This window comes from Varroa destructor, unplaced genomic scaffold, assembly GCF_002443255.2.
Source record: "Varroa destructor unplaced genomic scaffold, Vdes_3.0 BEIS01000001.1, whole genome shotgun sequence".
Classification (NCBI taxonomy): domain Eukaryota; kingdom Metazoa; phylum Arthropoda; class Arachnida; order Mesostigmata; family Varroidae; genus Varroa; species Varroa destructor.
In genome coordinates this window covers 3,649,208-3,661,565 of record NW_019211454.1, presented here as the reverse complement: position 1 = coordinate 3,661,565, position 12,358 = coordinate 3,649,208, and the positions used below count along the sequence as shown (strand labels likewise).

Sequence of the window (12,358 nt, the reverse complement as noted above, 5' to 3'; positions counted from 1 at the left end):
GGTACTGTTTACCTGCCAACGACATCGAAATGACAGAGACAGCGAGCAGACGAACGTCAGCTGAGTAACGACCCATCCGATATTGACGTGGCTAATGAAAGGAGCGTCTGACTGCAGGCGATCTTTTTTAAATGTTAAGGATTGCCTATGGCATTATTCGAGGCTCTCGATTATTATTAAGATACGGTGATTTTATATCTATATATCGTGTTAATCTGAATTGGAATTTGTGTCTAACTTTTCAGTTTTACTCACATTAATATGGCGTTTGATAACGGAGTACTCCTTACGTCGAGCAGATAGTAGTTAAGGCCCTCCGGTTTCTGGTAAGTTAACTTATTTCTAGGGCGAAAAAGATTAGGCGTACAAGTGAAGCACAGAAGGAAGTTCAGAAAATAGTGACTATGTTTACTTGCTCTTAATACTGCGCGAATCATTGGACTTGATTGAGCAGAAAAACACAACAAACAGGAGGCACTCTTGTTCATTCACCATCATACAGTTTAAAATTCTATATTCCTAATAATTTTCTAAAAATTTGCTATTATTGAGGATTCTGATATAACTAATGACTTCAGCAAAAGAGCTTTAAACAATGACCTTTTCACTAGCTATTAAGTAAAAACTTTAGTGTTTTAAAAATAATTAATTGCCATACCTGAAGCGCGTTGTCTTCAGCAGTAGATACTTCTGTCTGTGAGAGGCTATCGACCTTCTGTTCCGCGGCGCTGGGCAGACCCGAAACACTTCTTGCCACTGGTAATGACTGACCGGACCTATGATAATTACATACGACATAAGAAGTATACTCTAGAAAGGGATGTAACTGGCCGGGTAGTGGCATGGTAAGCATTCGGAGATTGAAGATTATTCATGAACGCTTAGAGGCGTAAATGTAGCGTTCGGGCTTTATTTCCTACGTAATCCAGAACAGCTAATTTACTTACAGCAATAGCAGAAAAAATCGAGAGAGCGGAAGAGTTGGTTGCGATCTTCTATTGACTTTTTAGTAGAAATCGACGTTAACAAATAGACAAATCCATACATATCGAGCCTAAATAGTGACTGAACCAGGTTTGGTATGCTTAGTTATTTGAGGTGCATTAATTAATAGGAGATACGGTATAGAATGTAGCGACAAATCACTGAAATGCGTAACAATATGCGTATATGACAAATTCATTAAACAAACAACAAGTATAACCTTTTGCTATGCTCTAGAATCACCATAACCTGGAGCCTTTAACTTCAGGATACTTAGATACGAACTTGGACTTCAGGATAAAATAGGAAACTACATATCATAAGAAGACCTGAATAGTTACGTTATCTTGGGCTATCTAAAGTTGATTATAGGATGTTATTTAGGACTGAAAAAGATCGAAGGGAGAAAATGGCAGGGTTGGGTTGGGTGGGTAAACGATGTCACCGCCGCGCAAAAAGGTGGTTTCAAGCGAAATCATCGTCTCCCGCGTGGCGAGGCAAGCTGCCTCTTTTTGTCAAAACCAAATCGAATGCTTCTATCCAAAATGGATCGCAGAGTACTTTTCGATAAGTAAGCTCGATGTCTAATTAAAATTGCGGGAACTACATACACACCGCTTTTTACTGCAGCGATGTCGTGATCTGTTCGTGATCCTTGACCATATTCCATCTACGAGACCCAGTTTGTTGGAATTTCCTTATCAGTTGCCTCAGGAGTTCCCATGCCGACCAATTGGTCATCGTTCAAATTTCGAAAAGGATATTTACTATGACGAGCTCATCATATATTTTTTGGAAAAATACTGTATGAACATATATCCATTACGAGAAACAGTCCATTAACGTTTGTTCCGATAACGTGCCATCCTTTCTGCATATATCTTATGTGAAATATTTGTTCGGAGTAGCCGCTGGACATCAATACTTCATTCATTTACTACCATGAAGCACCTGATGAAATAAGCAAGAGAAAACTGCGAGAAACGGGTGCGCGCAGTCCGCGCTAAACAACGTGTTCTGCTTATGGATAAAATAACCATCTAAAGGAAACTAATACTTCTCTGGAGATGCGATGATACCCGATTGACAGCCGTTCAGAGTTTATTGTAACGAACTTGTTAAATCATCTCTGGCATTTTGGCGCCACTCCTAAAATCGTGAGGCCATTTAATGCTTTTTTTTTTAATTAGTTTCTCCTCAGCCCAGACTTATATTTAATAACACAACAGGTTGAGGAAGTGGCTTTCCGATGAAGTTGAATTGACATAACTTCCGACATGCCGTCAAACGTCCTGCTAAGGTCCTCTTTAACCCTTTGCAATTATTAGTTGGATATAAGCCCTTTGGAATGCGGTTCAGTCCGTGAGGCAAGAAGCAATCGATCTGCTTTAGATATTTTTCCTGTTTTTGCGCTCACAGTGGTTCCGGAATCTCTGCAGTCCGTCGCTTGGTCCTTTGAAACAATCTGGGCCGATGGCCTGTTGGCGTTTAGCGACGCAAGAAAAAATTTGTCGCCGTTTGTCGGCTTCCTCTGATTTGTCTTTTGAGCAATGTATGAAATTTGTAGGATGGTTACCATTATCGTTATAGCAGAGGGGCGTTTTCTCCTTCATATTCTGAGAACGACCGCAGCGATGACACTTGTTCATTGTGATCGCCTAGTCAGTAAGTCTAGATGATTTGTGATCAACCTCCCGAGATCGCAGGCAGCACGGAAAAAAGACCTACTCGCTCATCAAATCGGCAATCCATCCTACGCACAGCTTGGTCTCTGAGTCTTTTGTTGGCAGTCACCCTGCTAGTGAACAGTGCCGACGCAGACCACTAGTGCCCCCCATATGTTCATTAACTGTAAAGCTGTCGCCGGAAACCCCAGTATCCACAGTAGCCTCAGAAACCGCCTCTGCAGAAATGGCCTGCATTAGCTTCCTGATGAGCAGGCACTTGTGGTAAACGACGTGGACAGAAGCTCCACACTGCTTTGTTCCTCGAGCGTTGCTACGAAAACTTGAAAAACCCTGTGTAAGATTTCTTTGTGCTGATGCGAATATCGCCATTACGCAAGACCTTCATTTCAGCAACTGCAATATTGTGCCGCACCGGCTCAACGTTTTGCTCTTGTTTATCGACAACCGTTGTACCAAAGATTGTTCCGTCGACATTCCCAAGTATTATAGAGTGTGACGGCCTATTCGAGGACGTGTCAAACTTTTTATTGACTGTAACCTTTATGTGACATAATTGCTTACGGGCCACTATGTCTATTACTTTTCTAAAGAAACCCTTATTTCCTGTGTTCTTTGGATAGTATAGAATCGATGCGTGAAGTATATGCTTAAAAAAATGGCTCACGAACTCGAAGGTTTCCGAAGAGGGTTTCCGGTCTCATCCAACGAACTAATAGACACGTCTTCGCCAATCTTCTATACGACACAGATAACAGGCCAGCCTATTGCTGTGTCTGCCTTAAATCCATCAATGTGAGAAGCCATACGCGCTTTTTGCTTCTTGTTTCGCTGGTCTTTCCCTGTCATTATCAAAACCCCCAGGGGATAGGTGTACCCATATGTTGAGGTAAGATTACATCGTAGTCCGGCATGCCATCTCAGGCCACTGTGTGTCTGAGAACCGCTTAGGCGTATCTTTCGCGTTACACGGTAACATTTCCGCCCAGGTCTAACCCACACGTCAAAGGCCCGTAATGAAGTCAGGTATCGTTTGTGCAGTGAGATCAGCATTAGTCCACCAGCGAATACAACGGCCTCGTATTTTGTCTAAAAGCGATTTCGCTGCCTGTTTATAGTCAAGACTCACCTCAACAACCGTAGATGCTCTTTGGCCACGCAATTTTAACTAAGTAGCTGCCGTCCTGGATGATCTTCTAACTAAGCATCCAGTTTCGCCTTCTTCGTGACAGCCCTAGGAACTTTGCATCCGGGTGAAAGCCCGGACTTCAAAGTATCTCACTGTCGGGACCGTGAGGGTCTTTTATGAGCATCTGCCCTCAGCATCTTGCGACATAACAACGTATGGATTGTTGCGCAAACGAGGTTTATTTGCCCATCATGGAGACAAGTTGTATACGTATTGTGCTTCGGCACTTAAAATCATAAACCTCTATAGCTTTATATATCAAGGAATCCGTACCAATATGTTAAAATTTCTGTTCTTTGCCCATCGCTGCTGATTACATTTGAGAAATTATTTGGGATAGGATAAATATGGCACGACGGATTCCAGCGACAGACACTTAACCGTCCTACTTAAATTTTTTGGCCGGTTTACGCAAAGCATAATATAACATGATTTTGTTCTTAAGTATAATGTTGTTGTATCTTTCCAAATACATTTTCCGATTAAAGAACAGGTAATCAGTCGACAGCGTGCAACGTACCATGGCCAATGATGAAGTCTAAATTCGACAATAAACCGTTTTCATCGACTATCGTAATGATTTCAAAAACACAAACTGTATTACGAAGTGTACGAAACAGATCATTGATTCATGAGAGCAGGTAGCGTAGGGTTGACCGTTCCCCAGTTACCTCATCGAAGAAGCCAGTCCGCGGCTACGCGATTTAGCTCATCAATTGCAGATTTCAACGTTGTCCACAGCGTCCTACGTTTGTTTTTCAAGTGGCTCCAAAATGAAGCTTAGTAATTTCTTGTGATGACCGTCGACATAGTCGAATCGATCTGTAAAGCAAGTCTTTAAGATTTCACGTAAATACAATTTGGGTACATCCTGTGGACGTGTATTCGGTACACCACGTGAATCAGACAAATGCCGGCCTAAACTCCTACGTATGTCGAGGGATTAGTTAAAAACCATTAGTAAATTACTTACAAATCTTGTCGTACCTGTGACAGTTTAAAGTCTGAAGAGCCATCGCTTCGGCTTATCTGTATGCTGCAACGATGATACAGTCACGAGTTGGGGGCCCCTCGAAGTCCGGAGTTAGAAAATAAAAAGACGACTCAAGTCAAACAAATTTGACTTCGATACATCGCTGGATATTTTGAGGCGTGAGGTAGAACGCTACGCAAAAACCTTTGCCCTAGGAAACCATTATAGTTAGAGTAATTTTTCAATGGCACGTCCAATCGTCCCATCGTTCGTTCTGGCTTAGCTCTGCCATTTCGTATAGGCTGTAGCCGTTAACAGCCCCTGCGATGTTTTAGGTGGCCAATCAAAACTATACCAAGCTGTTTGATCTCCCAGCCATTCCACAAATGTACTACAAATTTCATGACAAAATATAGAGGTTATTCGTTGTTCTTTTCTTTTAGAATATGTGTATCTCTGTCGGGGTAGAAGCTTTAGAACGCGAAAAAATCTGCGTACCTAAGGATGGCTTCATCAAACACTCATTTCGTGCTGCCCCCTGCATCGACCGAAAGCTCAACGAAAAGTAAATATACAACGCATTTTGAGATAACGCTGGCGGTCGACGAGTTACTCAGTTTTAGGATCGATACGTGAACCTCGAAAATATATCTTCGACAATACGATAAGTTAGACTTGAAAGGCAAAAACGTTTGCGTAACTCGTGTAATTAAATAAGTCTTACGATAGCACACTACACAACAACAAAAAAAAAGGGAAGTATAATGATGTTTATATTTTCTTTAAGAATCAGCGACTTCGATAAGTCTGGTAGTGCTTTTTCTGACGACTTCAGACGCTCCTCTATCTACTTCTTAAGATGCATTCAGAGAGTTCAGGAGAGAGAACCGTATGCAGCAATATTCTTTCTGAAAAGGTATAGAAACCGGTGCGGTTGAGAGATATGAGATAACTCGTTCGTGCACTCTAGCACATCCATAGTAATAGGTCGAAGTGCCTGGGTGAAATGAACCATGGTCATGTTTTGGTATTAATGCAGACGAGTTATCATAATATGAATTATCAATATACATCTGTGTAATGACCCATTAACAGGAATTAAGATTTAATTGTCGCTTACGAACTTCGATATAATCGATATGTATTAGATTCGTCAGAAACCAATGTCCCCCCCAATATAAAGGTTGTGAGCAGGAAAAATGCGTTCTGCCCCGGTCGCTTAGCCGACGGCCACGTTCTCATATTGACGTAGCATTGACCCATGTAGTCGATTCTCGAAAAAATACATCGTGCCGATCATAAGAGATCTTGCTATCATGCTTCATAATAAATCCAGATTCTACCATCTAAATAACTATCTACAGTTGCTTTAGATCATAGAGGCCAGATAGGCCATGGCCGTAAAAAAGCAAAAAAGAAAAACAATGCCACAGTCTGTTTCACATGGTTATAATTCATGCTGAAACGTGTCTTTGACCGGATCGGTCCATTCGTCAGGTGAGTCACGTTAAATCTATAATGATATCTGTATATAAAGACCCTACATATTGCTTCTATCATATTTTGGACCAGCACTTAGATATAGCCCCTGCTCAAAGTCCGCTGATGCTTTACGCGCATGGCCTATTTTCAAGTACGAGCCTTACAAATCTGGGATGTGTATAACGCTAAACTATACAAAATGAATTTTTCAGTCTATTCTATTAGCCACTATAACAGCATGATTCCACGGCCAATGTACCCAACTCTGTTAAATATAATGGTTGTAGATCTATAAACATACATAACAAGTAGAAACAGAAGATGTTCTATTGGCTAGATAAAGTTTTGCAGGAACTTAACGTTCTTGTACGGGAACGGAAGTTTTTGAGCAATACAGTTGATCATATTGCCTACGACAGTTTTATTTGCAAATAATCGTACAAAATCACAGATCTGAAATCAAGTGGAAGAAATTACGTGCACTTTGCCATCGAAAGCAATCGATCAAAGTTCGAGGGATTTGGATGAAGAGGTGGCGCTACGACTCACTTTTTCCCTAATACAAACGAACTTCAAAAAAATATTCATGAGCGTACATTTTGGCCCCGGCTTAATATTTCTTGACATTTGCCTATTAATTAAATCCGCTAGTTAGGAAAGGATCTACAAAAATTGCCATACACTTTAGCGTCCAAGTAGTACAACATAGAAAATATCCTCATGTCAACTCAATTATTAGCTAGAATATTTGGAAATGCACCTAACCTATAACAGCACTTAAACCTTCTGCTGTCAGCATAAATTGAGAGAAAAACCCAATACGACTATCTAGTTGCCTGGTGACCCGGGTGAAAGAAGAACGTTGCCCATCTAAGTATAAATGTAACACAATTAGAGCACAGAAGTCACTTGAAGCTTTTTGTTTAACAAATACATGAGCTTTTTTCTAATAGACGTGTTCAGGGGCAAGTTTTTTACCTTACACTTTACAAGACTCTAGTGCAAAATAGAAGGTAAATGTAGTTAGGTACATGTTTGTAAGCGTTGCAGATGGACAGGAGCAATGCTGGTCATCTGAATGCAGTTACAGCGTAATACATTTTACGGGATCCTACTGCGATGATATAGCTCAGGGGTCATTTTTATAAATATTTATGACTCTCTTACGACAATGGGTCCCATTGGCATCTGTAGGGCTTGAGCTGTAGAGCTTCTTGTTACCGCGTAGTGCTAAGGAAGGTTCTAGGGTAAGAACGAAGACGGCCGTCATTGGCTCCTGGCTAAAACGAAAGATTCTGAATGACGCTAACCCGTTCACGACGTATATTCTACTAGTTGAAGTATAGACTTGAGAATACATAGCCTCTCCTATGACACAGAGATGTATACGTTCTTGTGATTGTGGGATCAAACAAACGGACGAAATGTTATGCGTATGTACGAGATTCTATTTCCGGCACCAGGCGTTACAAAATAGAACTGAAAAATAGTGTTTTTCTGTTGAAGGCTAATGCGTTATGCAGATTGAACTTCAGTGCTTTTCTGATTCTACGCATCTATCATGGACCTCGCTATCCTGCCCCGAATTGAATCTCGCATTACTTCTAAACAGCGTATCTATTTACGGGTAAGTAATTAGCCGAGTTAGCATACAACTACCATAACCTTGTCCTAACGAAGTAGTTTTCAACAAAAGAACGAATCGAAAAAGATAAAATGCTGCGCCCGAAGGGGATCTCAACCTTCGTTAGAAGGACTTTTTTAGGTGCTTGTCTGCAGCTTTCATGCAGCCTCTCACCACAATGGAAAAAAGTAAGGTCGTGCTTATCCCTAAGGATAGCGATCCTTACAGACCTGTATGGCTGGTGGGGCCGTTGACGAAAGGCATCGAAGATGTAATAGGGCAAAGACTTGGAAACTTTGCCGTAGAAAGGGGTAGTCTGTCAGGGGGAGAGGGCGTGTGGGATCAATATGGTTTCTAGCACACGTCGGTGGTGACAGCAATCGATATAGTCCTTACGGGGGCTGAGGGAAGCTTGACTAAAGCAAGAAAGTTTTTCCTTTGCGATCCTCTTAAATGTTAAAGGATGCTTTTAATTGCCTGCCATGGCGGACGGTATTCAGATATTTGAAGGAAGAGATAGCTCTTTAGTGCCTAGTCTCTCTAGTCTGAGACGATCTGTGGGACAAATTGGCAGTTAACGAAGAAACTATCGTTCCTATACGGCAAGGGTTCCACAAGGGTCTACTCTGGCTTTCTTCGTGTGGATCCTGGCATAGGACGGGGTACTGAGGTACACAATTTTTCTTGCCTATGCAGATAACGTGCTGTTACAGTTCAAGCCGGAATGGCAAAAAGACTCCGAAGAAGAACCGAACTCTGAAAGAGATCTAGATACTGGTGAAAGAACACCGGCTATCTTTGGCTTCTACAAGGTTAGAGGCTATACTACTCATCGACGGAAAAATATCGAAGGGTATTTACATCCCTTATCATCAGAGCATAAGGGTGTTAGCAGGCGGATGAGATTCTGGCTCAGGAGATCTTAAACGAAAAAAAAATGGTTCGTAAAATTACGGTTGAGAGGCACGCTTTTTGAGATCCAGAAAACGCACGGGAGAGCCGTACCCCCGTGCATTGTGTGGATGAAAAATTACGGCGATTCGATGGCTTCAGCCACTTTCTCATATAAAGCTGTGTGTTACTGTTGAGTACAGATGTAGGCATATTCAGAGTGGACTTTGAGGCGGGGATTCAGAACTAGTGAATAGTGATCTTAACGTGAATGAGTCCAACATGCTAGATTTGAAAGAAAAGAAAAGGAAAATATATCCCTCCATTTCAGTAATGCGATTTGCTTAAAGCAATATGGTACGTATTATCACAGGAAAACAACGAGTCGTATTTTTGTTGGAGTTACCTCACACGCACTTGAGGAAGTTGCACCTTTTTGTCCTAATTTTCCCTTTAAATGAGGCAATCAACGACACCTGTGCTGTTTTAATCAGATTCGCTTATAAGCTCCATATATGAAGATTATAGCTCTAACATCAACACAGACTTCCCTTGCGTACATTCTAGGTAGCACAACAGGACTAGTTCAGAACAAGCCGAAAAGCAAGCAGAATACAGGACCGATTTCTGGGCTTAGTCGGTAATTTGTGTTGAAGAAAAATATGAAGATTGATTCCGGTACAACACAATGCTGTGATACCCATAATATTACAGAAAGTATCGATAGGGTTACGCACACCAGATTAAACATAGCCGCTGTGACCCGGGTAAACAGCAGCAGCAAAATTAAACTCTACAGGCAGACTCGACGTACGCTGTCGCACGTCACCAACCAGGACAGTCTATAGGACCACAACAGGTACACAGCGGTGTTCATTTCCTACTGGTTCAGGAAATCGCAGGTAAGTTCCACCCGTATCATAAAGCATATTAGCCAAAACTGCAATCTGTTGGGCAGAAAGAATAAAAAACACCTTTCAAGTGAAAACTTCGAAGACTATTTTATTTTCAGAAGAATCAATCTTAGGTTGGCCTTTCGTCTAAGCGGGAAGCATCTTAATCGTTATTTAATTCGTGTTCGTCTGCAGCTTGGCCATAAACAGTACCGAACAAAGACTTGTGCATAGGGAAAGCTTCCCTAAATCGATAATCGAAGTCTATATTACCAGTGAACACTACTCATTCGTTTAACATTTTTCTATTATAGAAAAAATATTGCACACGTTGAAACGAATTAAGCGGGCGTGTTTCTACAGTATAAAAGGTATTAGTACATAAAATAAAACCGCATCCATTGCCTTCTCAATTAGGAAGAATCTGTATGGCTGTAATTGTAAGTTTTGAAGTTTGTTTTCAAAATGTTGATGAAATGAGTTTTTCCAAACTTTATCTTACTTTCACTTCATTTGTCCTTATCAGCCTCGCTGTGCGTGAAGTTTTTATCCGATTTGAAGCAAATCCTGCGACTGCGAGTTGTAACTACCGTTCAAGTGTTTCCGTTGAGCAGTAACAACAAAAACCGAAGGAGACCTGAAGGGGAAGGTCCGACACAGAAATTAACGTTTTGCAGTAACCTATTTAAATAACCTTCTACATTTTACGTCCGGGGTCGCCACCAGGCATCCCGTCAGACGGCCGGGCTCCCAGCACGAAACGAAATGCGTCTGTGATCGGATTCGAGCCCGGACCACAGTGCGCCCCTAAAATCAGCAGGCAGAATACGCTACCCACTATGCTTTTTTTAACGTTGCGATGTTACCATGCCGAGAAGTGTAGCAGGATTGTGACAGACCAGTTCTGTTAGCTACAAGGAATGCCATGTAAAGCGTGACAATGTTCTATGTAGTCACCATCAGTTTCAGAAGTACTACGAATAGAACTACGTATCATGGTAAAGTAATCGAGAAACATGCCGTAGCTTAAATGCTGATGATTAGAATCTTACAGTGGATTAGCATGGCTACTTAATGGCGCGTATATGGCGTTAGCGAACCCCAGCTATCTGATTGTAGCAGGAAATTTAGCCCAGATACGACCTGCTGGTAAGAACAAAACATTCAGAATGCACCATGGTTACATATTAGCTTACCTAAAGGTTTAATTATATGATACCCCGTAACCACTTTATTTTGTTTAAATTTAGATAATAAGTTATTGATTGACATGACGTTGCTGGCGCCATCACTACTTCGAACCTAAAGTATCAACACGAGCGGCTGATCTCATGAAACCTCAATGAAAACGGGGTCGGGGCCCTTCGCTACGGTTGCTACCACAACAAGGAGGAGGAGGCCGACGCCTACAGCAGCCCGAAGCTTAACTCACTTGCGCTCGATTATGACGGATGTTTAACAGCGGCAATCGAGAATCTTTTGTGGTGGGTGTACTGTTCCAGAAATCTACCCGCCGAAGGAGTCCCCGAGTCGCTTGATACATGCAAAGGCGAACGACACAGATAGACAATTTGGAAATTGGAAAGGAAGTATCGTTGGCGAAACCGTGTCATCATTACTAAGCAACGTGACAAATATTTAAGTGAAGCTTCAGTCCACACCAACGAAAACCGACATCGTAAGTGGCTATAAAGAAGACGTTTAGCATAATGAACAGCTTTTATATTAAGTCATGTGTAAAAATATATTTTTGTTAGACGAGCGTGATTCTGCCTTGGAATTCTAAACGTATCAGTCAGTAGTTGATATGCCATTTCTTTGTCTGCTGTTATCGATTTCCGCAAGGAAATAAGGCATGCGCTGAAAGTCTCTTGATCGGTAATTGCTGTGTCCTGATAACGCAGTTTCGAAAATTTCGAAGATAAATTACTTCGCAATCCAAAGCCCGGCCTTTGGATCGTGAAGTAATTTATCACGCGTATGTATAACACTTGCATCAAATTAACAGGATGATACGCAACCAGATTCATTTTGTGGCAGATTCATACAGTTTGAGTTCCTTTTCTCACGCCTCTTCTTTTTTCTTTAATAATAACTCAATCCAACTTTACCACACATGTATGTGCTTGCGCTACTGCAGGCGTGAATGTTAAGGAATACCTTCATCTGATGCTTCTGAAGTATGATACACTGGACATTGCGCAATGACTCGGGTGTTCGGTGTTGGTCCGGGTACATTTCTGCTCACCTTCATATGGGCGGTGTCTACTGTCGTTACGTTCTTTTTTGTAAAGTCGCGCGGAAATTAGTACGTACGTTCATTTTTTTGAGCTCTAAGTTTGAATAGAGATACGCAGCGTATGTAAATTATTTTATAGGCATGGTTGACATAGAACCATTTATATGAAGAAGCCTTACTCATTTGCATTCATGGGTGCATACGATCCCAGTTTCGTAGGTCTACCATATGTTAGCGGGCCATTCCTTTTTACCCACCTGTGTTTCGTCAGTTAAGCGAGATAAATCGCTAGATGTGTATGTACTACTCGTTCGCGATTTCTGATCTACTTTCCGTACGTCGATTAGAAATTATACATTGGGTATCATTTGCCTGTTACAAGCCTTTAAGGCCTTTAA

The 12,358-nt window shown here is 41.5% G+C and overlaps 1 protein-coding gene across 1 annotated transcript in view; it reads left to right on the top strand.

Annotated features, from left to right (window-relative positions):
• The first annotated feature begins 245 nt into the window (after positions 1-245).
• Positions 246-12,358, top strand: part of LOC111243442 (rhodanese domain-containing protein CG4456-like) — a 22,076-nt gene continuing 9,963 nt past the window's right edge. Inside the window, exons 1-4 of the transcript XR_015319563.1 lie at positions 246-326; positions 7,820-7,940; positions 9,396-11,399; positions 11,862-12,029. The gene's annotated coding sequence lies outside the window, so the exon portion shown is untranslated. The remainder of the gene's footprint in view (positions 327-7,819; positions 7,941-9,395; positions 11,400-11,861; positions 12,030-12,358) is intronic.